The sequence below is a fragment of the Colobus angolensis genome, unplaced genomic scaffold (genome assembly GCF_000951035.1).
Source record: "Colobus angolensis palliatus isolate OR3802 unplaced genomic scaffold, Cang.pa_1.0 Scaffold124, whole genome shotgun sequence".
NCBI classification, from domain to species: domain Eukaryota; kingdom Metazoa; phylum Chordata; class Mammalia; order Primates; family Cercopithecidae; genus Colobus; species Colobus angolensis.
Window position 1 is genome coordinate 3340815 of NW_012113586.1, and position 10944 is coordinate 3351758.

The window sequence follows — 10944 nt, forward strand, 5'->3', positions numbered from 1 at the left end:
CACCGTGTTAGCCAGGATGGTCTCGATCTCCTGACCTCGTGATCCACCTATCTCGGCCTCCCAAAGTGCTGGGATTACAGGCTTAAGCCACCGCGCCCGGCCTCACTGTTATTTATAAAGCATGATGACATGCATATCATCATTCACATAAAAACCCCTCCCTGCCCCTCCAGCCGGCCCCCGTGGACAGTTGGCAGATGACTCACCAACTAGCCCTCCTGCAGAGATTTCCTTCTCACTTCCATCCTCTGGCTCCAATTGTTAGGATATTTCCTTTTGAATATTCTTCTGCATATGAAATGTGTAGAAAGCTGAGATCATGAAATTCCAGTTGATACTCCCATATTACTCAGTGGCATCCCCACCAAGCCTCCAGGTTTAGAGCCTCAGAGCTATTTTTGTCTCCCCTCTGTCCCTCATGTCAATTTCTTAACCCTTACCTATCACATTTTCCTGTGTTCCCTCTCAGATTGACCCTAATCCAGCCTTCATCATCTCACACCCAGAATGGTTTTGAAACACTGTGCCTGCTCCTTCCTCTCCCTATTTTAGCTGATAGGAAACATGGTGCCAGAATCGAAGTATTCTGAAACATGATTTCATCATAGCCTTCCTTTGCTCCAGAGCCTAAAGTGACTCTCTGGGTATTACTATATCAAAGTTAAAGTCACAGACACATACCTACCCACCATTACTACCTACCACTACTGCTGCCTACCACTACCGGCTACCTACCGTTACTTTCTGGTCTTGCTCCCTCCCTCACTGTCTTTTCCTGGAAATCTTCTCTACTCTATGGCAATTTATACCCACTACTTCCTTTATCCATTTTAGAAAAGTGCTTCCTAGCTTATATCCCAAATTCCTGAGGGTCGTTGTATTTTCCATCCTCTTGGCATGCATGTATGATTTATATCTTACACTCTCCAGGGCACATGTATTCCTTGCCTACATTGCTAAGTCCTCAGGGGCAGGTAAAGATCTGTTGATCTGCTGCTTTTCATTCCTTCTCTTGTTCTTCAGGATTTCACTATAGTGCAGCGAACAAAGGAGATTCTTTGTAAGGAAACCTGCCAGTTTTCATCATTTCCAATCCTCCGCAGTTGTCAGCAGAGATTTCCCTAAGGAAACTGTCCCTTGGGAATCTCACTAGTACAGGGAAAAGCACTTTTTTCTTTTGTTGATTCCCCACAACACTGCAAATGAGTGTTTAATAACCTGCAACTAAATAAAATGTCCTATATAACATAGCTGACTCATCTTTACCTTGTATTCCCTTAGAGTAATAATTGACAGCTTAAAAAAAAAAAAAGCCATGACATACATGGATAATGTTCACATGCAGCACATGTAGGCTTATATATAATTACCCAGTTAGCTGCAGTCCACCTCTTCTCCCTGGCACCATAGAGGAATAACCATAAATCAAGTAGATTTTTTAAAGTAAATGAATAAGGCTGGGCACAGTGGCTCACACCTATAACCCCAGCACTTTGAGAGGCCAAGATGGGAGGACTGCTTGAGCCCAGGAATTTAAGATCAACCTGGGCAATATGGTGAGACCCCATCTCTACAAAAAAATTTAAAAATTAGCTAGGCATGGAGGTGCACCTGTGGTCCCAGCTACTCAGGAGGCTGAGGTGAAAGGATTGCATGAGCCCAGGAGATGGAGACTACAGCAAGCCTTGTTTGCACCACTGCACTACAGCCGGGGCAACAGAGTGAGACCCTATCTCAAAAAAAAATAATCAAAGTAAATGAATAGAACATTATTTGAGACACACAATATAATGGGTCATGGCATTTTAGGCCACACACACTCTCTGGTTAGGAATTGCGGCAGAAACCACCTTTCCACCTCTATTCAGGAGACTGCCCAGACTCCTCTCAGTTCTCATTTACTATGAGGACCTGTCTCTTCTCTTCCTTGAGACTGCCACTGGGATGATACCCCGCTAAGGAGAGATTCCAGCTATCTCTTTTTCCCCAGCAACCCATGGGACCATGTGGCCTCAACAGAACAACAGCAAAATACTGAAAAATAAGCCCCTTTCTAAACAAGAGATACACCAAGCAGTGGCAGGGAAGCTATCAGTTCTCAATAATTGTTTTGTAAATGGCTATAATGGTATCTTATTACTGTTGTTTCCACAATCCCAGGGATCTACAGAACTATTTCACCACCAGATATGACCTAGTTTTATATTTCTGGGAGGAAATGAATTCATATCTGGAAGTCTGGAGTGAACAAACAAGAACAAGAAACAAAAAGAAGCCGAAAGCAGAAGGCTCCAACATGAACAAGATAAATCTATCTTCAGAGGCATATTAGAAGTTGGAAAATAATTCATCTGAACGAGGCAAGTGTGTTAAGAGTGATAAGTAAAATGCATGTGGAACAAGTGCATCCCCAGATCTCAGGGACCGCCCCGTACCTATCACCCGGGGAGTGAGAGGATAGGATAGTGAATGTCTTTTGTCTCTGAATTTTTAGTTATATGTGCTGTAATGCTGCTCTGAGGAAACTCCTGGAAAGTCCATCCCAATATATCCACATCTTATATTCCACAAATTAAGCTGTAGTAGGTACTCTAAGACACTGCTAATTGACTGCCACTTTGCAACTCAGGGGTGGCTGCATTTTAGTAATGAGTCAAACGATTTACTTTTTATGATGCTTCCAAAGGTGTCTCGGCTTCTCTTCCCAACTGACAAATGCCAAAGATAAGAAAAATGATCATAATTTTAGCATAAACAAAGCAGTCGGCAACACCGATTTTATAAATAAACTGAGCACCTTCTTTTTAAACAAATGTGGATTTATTTCTCAGATGATGTTCATCCGTGAATGGTCCAGGGAAGGACCTTTCACCCTGAATAGATGGCATTATGTCATCACAAGCTCTGAGACTTCTCCTTTCCATCCTGCATGGACAGCTATGACCTCAGTTTTCAATAGCATCTAGAGCAGTGGGACTCAGCTGGGGTGATTTTGTCCCCCATCCCTAGGGGAATGTCTGAAGACAATTTTTGTTACCACAATGAGGGAGTGGAGGAGGATACAGTGCTACTAGCATCTAGCGGATAGAGGCCAGGGATGCTGCTCAACCTCCTACCATGTACAGGATGTCTTCCCATTACAATTACCCAATCTGAAGGGTCAACTGTGTCAGGGCTAAGAAACCCTAGTTTCGAGTAGAAAAGGGCCTAGAAGGAGGGGAGCCAACAAATCTGTCTGCTTCCTCACATTAGTCATTGGCAAATAAGCACTCTGTCTGTTTGGCTGCTGCCTCAGCACAGAGAGCCAGAACTCTATCAGGCACCAGGATAACATCTCTCAGCGAACGGAGTTGACAAAGCCTGTGGGAAATGCCTGATGGGATTATCTTCAGCTTGTTGAGCTTCTAAGTTTCTTTCCCTTCATTCTACCCTGCAAGCCAAGTTCTGTAAGAGAGCTGCCTGAGTTCTAGCTCAGGTTTTCTTACTCTGAATTTAGATCTCCAGACCCTGCCTGGCCACGATTCAAATTAAGGCAACAAACATATACTTTTCATGAAGCACACAGAGACTTTTGAAAGCAAGGACAATGACTGTTTGAATTGAGGCCCTGAGGAATGAAGCTTTGATGGAAAAGAATAGTTTCCAGCCCCCTTCCCACACTTTTCGTGTGTTAACCACTGCCTTCCTGGACCTTGGAGCCATGGTGACTGTATTACATGTTGTTATGGAAAACTGATTTTAGAGTTCTGATCGTTCAAGAGAATGATTAAATATACATTTCCTACACCGTTGTCTGCCTGGTTGTCAAAAAAAGTGAGTGAAGGGAAGATGGACTGAAAAGCCATAGAGTAGGTTCTAAAGATTAGTACCTAGCACTTAACAGGCCTTCAATAAATGTTTGTTGAGTGAATGGGTAAATGAATGGGAGGAATGATAAGACTGTGAGTATGGGCTGGGGGGCTGGGTCTAGTTTCTTGGTGAAAATCCACTGGGCTTATACCAGCCTGGCACATTTCCATCTTGGGAAATACTAGTGGCAATGGGCTTCAGGCAGATTAATGTAGGAGGAATACATATAGGTGGACAAACTAATTGCTCTAGTGTCAAGAAATCTGACTTTCACTACTGAGCAATTATTAAATTCTCAAATATTAGAGCTGTAAAAAACTCAAAGTCATCTTTTCTAGTCCTTTAATTTTTCAGATAAAGACCCAGAGGCTCAAGGTAAAAGAAATGTAACTGGCTATGCTCAGAGTTAATAACGTTCTAAAAGTCACACTGGTAATTGGTAGAGAGATGTAAACTACAGAAAATTTAATTGCCAAATGGCAAATTCCCAGAGGATTTTTAGACCAACTTTGCCCTGTTGCATTCCCAGTTTGGTCCCAATATAGGCTTTCTGCAAGAAGAGATCAATGCCGAACCAAACTGAGAAAGCAAACTGTGAAAGCATAAACAATCCTGGCCCAGATTATTTGGCTTTGTCCATGAGTACACAGTAGATACATTAGACAACAGATGTGTCATATCAGCCCGACTGCAATGACCAGATTTTGAGGTACACCATAGACATCTGGAGATGTTCAAACCAAGGTGCCAAAGGCAAAAACGTTTCAGAAGTGTTGACACATTTGAGGGAACAGAGAAGCCAAACTTCAAGGTGAAGTATGGGCTATCAGCTATCTCCAGGTTGTAAATACACAATGACCTCAATCTGTGCATTGTTAATTGAGGGAGAGAAGCGTGCAGGGGTCATTATTACGTAATAAGGATTCTGCCCTGTGGCATAGGTCATGTGCTTTGGTTCTGTTGATGAAACTTATAATTCCCAGTCAGCTTCCAGCTGGTGAAGTCTCCACACATCCATCAGGCTGCTCTAATTCCGACTATATTACTATGTGTTTGAACTGTTTGCTCCTTCGAACCTTGGCTTATTTCATCTTTCATGGAAGCATTCCCAGGAGTTTCAATATGGGAGTCATCAGTGAAAATAAACAGAGTCACAGAAACAGATGCCTTGTCCATGAGCACACAGTAGATACCTTAGACAACAGATGTTATCACATCAGCCCAACTGCAAAGACCGGATTTTGAGGTACACCACAGACATCTGGGGATACTCAAACCTAAGTGCCAAAAGCTAAAACATTCCAGAAGTATGGATACATTTGCTGTCTCCCATCTTTCTTTAAATTTTACCCATCATCAAGTTCCCTCCAAAATTCTTCTTTCCTCATGAAGCTATCTATCACTTCATGGTCCAACGCACCGTGATGTTACTCTTTTCTTTAGTCTACACATGCATTTTAGCACAAAATCACAAAATTTTTTTCATTGCTGTGCACTTGGACTCCCTGAAGATAACAAAATAAGGATGGGACCCAGGCAGCCCTTGGAAGTTTGCTCTGTGAAAGAGGATCAAGTAGATACTCCCTGGAAGGGTTGTTTACTGATGGTGTCTGCTGGGCCAGTGCAGTTAATTTGCAGCCTGGAAACAGCGGGTCTGTAGTTATCACTCCAGAAGCCCCGTCTGCTGGAAGATTGGCTCCCTTGATGATGACATTGCCTGACTCTTCTCAAAGTCATAACTTTGACCTTCAGCTTTAGCTTATCTCTTCAGTTCAAATCTAATTGCCTGGCCTAAGAAGTATTCTTAGTAGTTTCAATGGAAAGATCTCTTACCCCAAACTCTAAAAGTTACTTTAAGAACTTTATGGACACTTTGGTCTTATATCCTTTCCTTAGAACAAACCAAAACTATGCTCAGTTCATCTAGGCTATGAGCTGCTCATGGTAGACTGGGACCACTTCCTTTCTCTCTAGTTTTCTATATTTGCAGTTACCAAACTTTATTTGTAACCATTCATGTATCATTATAGGGAGAACTATTTAGGTTTTGACAGATTAAATCTGAGAATCTTATAGTACTTAATATGCCTTTGATGAGATGGATCAGGTAGCCATGTATAACTCAAGTGGTGAGTCCAGGTCTTATACCTCGGGTAGGTGAGACTGGATGGCAGACAGGGTGATAGCATAAAGATGGCAGTTTCTAGTGAGAGACAGCCGGTACTCCCGAAACAGCCAAGTCTCAGCCTGCTAAATGAGGCTCTATGAGAAAAATGATAATCGTCTTCAATTCCTCTCACCTTCCCTTTTATCTGTTTTTCCTTATGGTTCAATCAACCCTCCTCTAGGTCTTGTGTACTCTCCATCTTTCTACTATTATTTCCATCAAAACTCCCTCCAGCACCAGCCCCAACAAAAATACTCCCTGGCATCCAGCTATATATGAGAAGGTAGTTTATCAACTACAATTTTCATTAGCTTAATGCACTGCCTTCCCATATAAGCAAAGCCTTACTTTATTGAAATAAAGCTACTAAGAGTGAAGAATAAGGTATCTCAAAAATATCAAACTCATGAGAGATACTTGGGGTATCATATACTATAGACTGACAATTCTCAGTCAGGAGGCTCAGGGGTGCTTTTCAGCAATACAGATATTAACGCCTCCATGCCACATTGCTGAGTTAAGAATCACTGTGAGGCCAAGTGTGGTGGCTTATGCCTGTAATCCCAGTGCATTGGGATGCCAAGCCAGGACGATCACTTGAGGCCAGGAGTTCAAGACCGGACTGGGCAACATAGCAAGATCCTGTCCTTGCAAAAAAAAATTTTTTTTAATTAACCAAGTGTAGTGGCATGCACCTATAGTCCCAGCTACTCAGGAGGCTAAGGCGGTAAGATATTTTAAACCCAGGAGTTCAAGGCTGCAGTGAGCTAGGATCACATTACTGCACTCCAGCCTAGGTGATAGAGTGAGACCCTATCTTTTTAAAGAAATCACCTTGTAACATGAGATATGTTTGAAGAGAACACATCACTATATAAACATATAACTATTGTGGAAATCTGAGGTCTACTGATGCAACTAACCACTTTTATAGAAGGGAAGGAAATGGAGTGCCTCCTACGGGTCAAACTAGGTATTTCTGTCATCCAATCGTTATCCCATAAGATGGTATCATTTTGACCCTAGCACCATCACCATCACCATTTTATAGAGGAGAAAATAAGTTCTGAGAGGTTAAGTAACTCACCCAGGATCACATAGCCAAATGGATAACCAGAATTCAAACCCAAATCTATCATCACAACCCACACTACTTCTGAAAGAGTATAAGAATGTGCAAAATTGCTACATAAGGTTTAAAACATTGTATGAATATTGACAATCATATTCTTATTTGTATCAAAATATGAGGATTTGTTGGGAGGTTCAGCTTCATAAGATCTTCAGCCATCTGTGAGGAGGATGATTCCTCTCCCTGGAGAAGACAGCAATGGCTGCTCGAGTATTACGCTCAGGCCTTCCCTGATGCACAAAGCGGCTGGCAGTGACGGTGCAAGCCTCTTCCTAGCTCACTGTGAGGACACTGCCTTGTGCCCATGCAGCTCCTTGGAGCTCTCTTCAAGGCTTCACATGTAGTCTGTAATCTGATGAGGCAGAAGTCTTTACCAGATGATGCAAAATGTTTCCTGAGACCAGATTATGCGTTCCTTCTTGTTGGCCTTAAGTATACCTGGAAAGAACAGATTTAATTATTAAATCCTCCTGAGTGCGCTAATGTTGAGAATAGATTACATATGGTTCTAGCCTCCTTGCCATGACCCACCACACTGCTTTTATATAGTCAAATCTACCGGTATTTTCTATTTTGGTTTCTTTCTTTATATTTAAGTACTTCCTTTAGTACTTATGCCTTCTGCAGCCCTCGATTATATAAAAAATTAATCTTTACATTTTAATGCGTCCATGTTTTATTGTTAACATTTAAATATTTAATCCAATCTGAAATTAAGTTTTTGTATATTTGATGAGATGAATTAACTATTATTTTTTCAAGTGATTTTATAATACTATTTGTTAATTAATTTATCCTTACCCCCACTGACTTTTTAAAATATTTTATTATGTATATTTTTCTTACATATACTTGTATCTGTTTCTGAACTTTTGATAACCTTTGAGACCTACAGTTTTAGCCAGCATATACAGAAAGGAAAATGTTATGTGCACATACATTCACCCAGCCATTCCATGGAGATGGGTAAGAAAGAACAAAATAGAGGAAAAAATTTGAAATTGTTAGTGAATAATCAGAAAGGACCTATCAGTTTAATAAATAAACCCTTGTAAGAAGTCTTTCTGGTGTAAATTAGGGTATTACCATTCTCCTTTAATGAACAAGGAGCAAACAGGTAGATACAATCTCAATAAAGATACACAAGTGTCAGGGAATTCTTGTGTCCATTAAACTTCTCTCCCCACCTCATCCATTTATGAGCCAGAGCATTCTACTTACCTACTTTCAGGGTCAAGCCTGAGCATACTCTCAACAGAGTTCCTGCTGTGGGCAAAATTTATATTGGGAGTGCCTGTCTAAATAGTACCTACAATTAAATGAGATAATTCATAAAAAGCAGTTATTACATTGCCTGCCTGTGTTAGTCTGCCAGGGCTACCATAACAAAATACCGCAAATTGTGTGCCTTAAATAATAGACATTTATTTCTCATAGTTCTGGAGCCTGGAAGTCTAGGATCAGATGTCAGCAGATTTGGCTTCTGCTGAGGCCTCTCTCTTTGTCTTGTAGACAGCTGCCTTCTTGCTGTGTACTCACAGCGTTTTCTCTGTGTGTGTGCACTCCTGATGTCGCTCCCCTTTCTTGTTATTTTTTTCCACTGAGGCATTTTATTTGTAAGTATATATCACATTCTTAGAAAAAGAATCCCAGGATTTTCCCTCCTGTGTGTTTTTGTCTTACTTCTTTGTGGTCCTTGATGCCAGCTTAGATTGTCAGTACAATGACACCAAACTGGAGGGATGGGAGCAGATTTGTCTGCCATTTTTCTAGATCTTTGAGTTGCACATTAAATCTGGGCCTTATCACTCCACACTTGTTTAACCTGCCTGTGAGATTCACAACAGTTTTCCCAGCTCTGTGATCATCAGTGATTTCAAATTTGCCAATGTAACCATGCTTCATCATCACAGTTACAAACCCAATGATGACTTTGGAGCATGGCCTAGTAAGAATCTGGTGTTTGCCTCCTTTTCCAGTGTTTATGTTCTTGAGAGCATCAGCCAGGGCATTCATGCATTCCATTATGGCAGCATGGAGAAATGGCAGAAGGAGGATGGGAGGGGAGGGCACGTGGAGTTCTCCCTCTTCTTATGAGGACACCTATCATACTGGATTTGGGCCCACCCAAATGACCTCATTTGACCCTAATTGCCTTTTTAAAGGCCAATTCTTCAAATAGAGTCACGTTCTGAGGTATCCTGGAGGTCAGGAATTTAACATATAAATATGGAGGAGGGGGGCACAATTCTGTCCATAACATGGGCATATATGAAGGAACTAATAAAAATTAGCTATTATTAAGTACATGTGGTGGTCAGAGCAAATGAATATCAAGGAACCACAAAAGGAAAGATATGAACTTTGCTTTTTTCCCTCCATTTAACCAAGAATAGATGTTTAATGCTTGAACAGCTGGGGCACAACAGAAAGTCTTGTCCAAATAGCTACTGATAGCAAACCAGGTCAGAGGACACTTAAAAACGAGAGCACAATGGCTCAGCAGGTAGATGCTGTTAAGGGAACAGAATTGGCTAATGGCCTCCCCAAACCACAGGTTACTATTTTAAATGTTACAAAAGACCACAGATCACGAAAAGATAAAAAATAAGCCAGTGTGGGTCCAATCTTCAAAGGAGGAGAATTGAGTGATAAAGGGGCAGTTTGTCTCCATGTAACTAAACTAAATTGCTGAGTGCTAGGGATGTTTTTAGGCTAGAGGTAGATTACAATCTTTTCTGTCCTGGGACTCTCAGGATAGAAACCGATGTGTGTGTGTGTGTGTGTGTGTGTGTTTTCTTTCCTTCACTCTTAACTTCTTGTAGTCCTTGAAGACTGAAAACACCTGTGTCCTAGCCAGTCAGGCAAAAGGGATACAGACACATTTACTTCTAGAGCTACGTAGTATAAACATAAAAGAGGGCTCTTCTGGGGAAACAATCAAATTTCAAGGAGCAGGGTAATCCTCTGGGCCCTTATAGCACTTAGGCTGGGCATAGCTATACTAGACTCATCAGATTCAAGTGTTCCAGTAGAGAGTGACCCTTCCCCACAGTAATGGTCTATATTATATTTGCAGGAAAAGTAGGCAACCATGATGCTATGCAAGCCTCCAGTTGAAGAAATAGCCCTGTTGGAAATGGGAGCCCCCAAATCTCAGGAGCTGTTATTAGGTTGTTCTTCCAAGGACTTCCAGGGCCTTTCAGATGTATATCTGCTCAGATAAAGAAAAGGAATAATCAGACCTCCCTAACAGCCGTTAGGACGGTCAGGCAATCCTCCCTACATACAAATATTAAACTATTGATCAACTGAAACTGCAGCACAAAGGGTGAGCACTTGGGTGTGGCCACATGTGCAGGGTGCCAGCTCCCTGCCACATATGGGAAGAAGAGGCCTGCAGGACTCTGCCCAGATTTGCATTAGCGCTCAAGTGAACAATTGCCATAGGCTCAAGACTAGTCTTCCTGCCCTAGATTTTCAATTTGTGATCCAAGAACCACCCCCACTCCCACCCCCTTTTTTTTCTTTGAAACGGAGTTTTGCTCTTGTTGCCTAGGCTGGAGCATAATGGCGTGATCTCAGCTCACCGCAACCTCTGCCTCCCGGGTTCAAGTGGTTCTCCTGCCTCAGTCTCCCGAGTAGCTGGGATTACAGGCATCCACTGCCACACCTGGCTAATTTTTTGTATTTTTAGTAGAGATGGGGGTTTCACCATGTTGGCCAGGCTGGTCTCAAACTCCCAACCTCAGGTGATCTGCCCACCTCAGCCTCCCAAAGTGCTGGGATTACAGGC

At 41.9% G+C, this 10944-nt stretch overlaps 1 protein-coding gene across 5 annotated transcripts in view; it reads left to right on the plus strand.

Moving 5' to 3' along the window:
• The window catches only part of VTCN1 (V-set domain containing T cell activation inhibitor 1), a 71561-nt gene extending 67773 nt beyond the window's left edge, over window positions 1-3788 (plus strand). For all 5 annotated transcript variants that reach the window (XM_011933071.1, XM_011933068.1, XM_011933072.1 and 2 more), the window contains one exon: window positions 2161-3788. The gene's annotated coding sequence lies outside the window, so the exon portion shown is untranslated. The remainder of the gene's footprint in view (window positions 1-2160) is intronic.
• Window positions 3789-10944: the final 7156 nt, after the last annotated feature.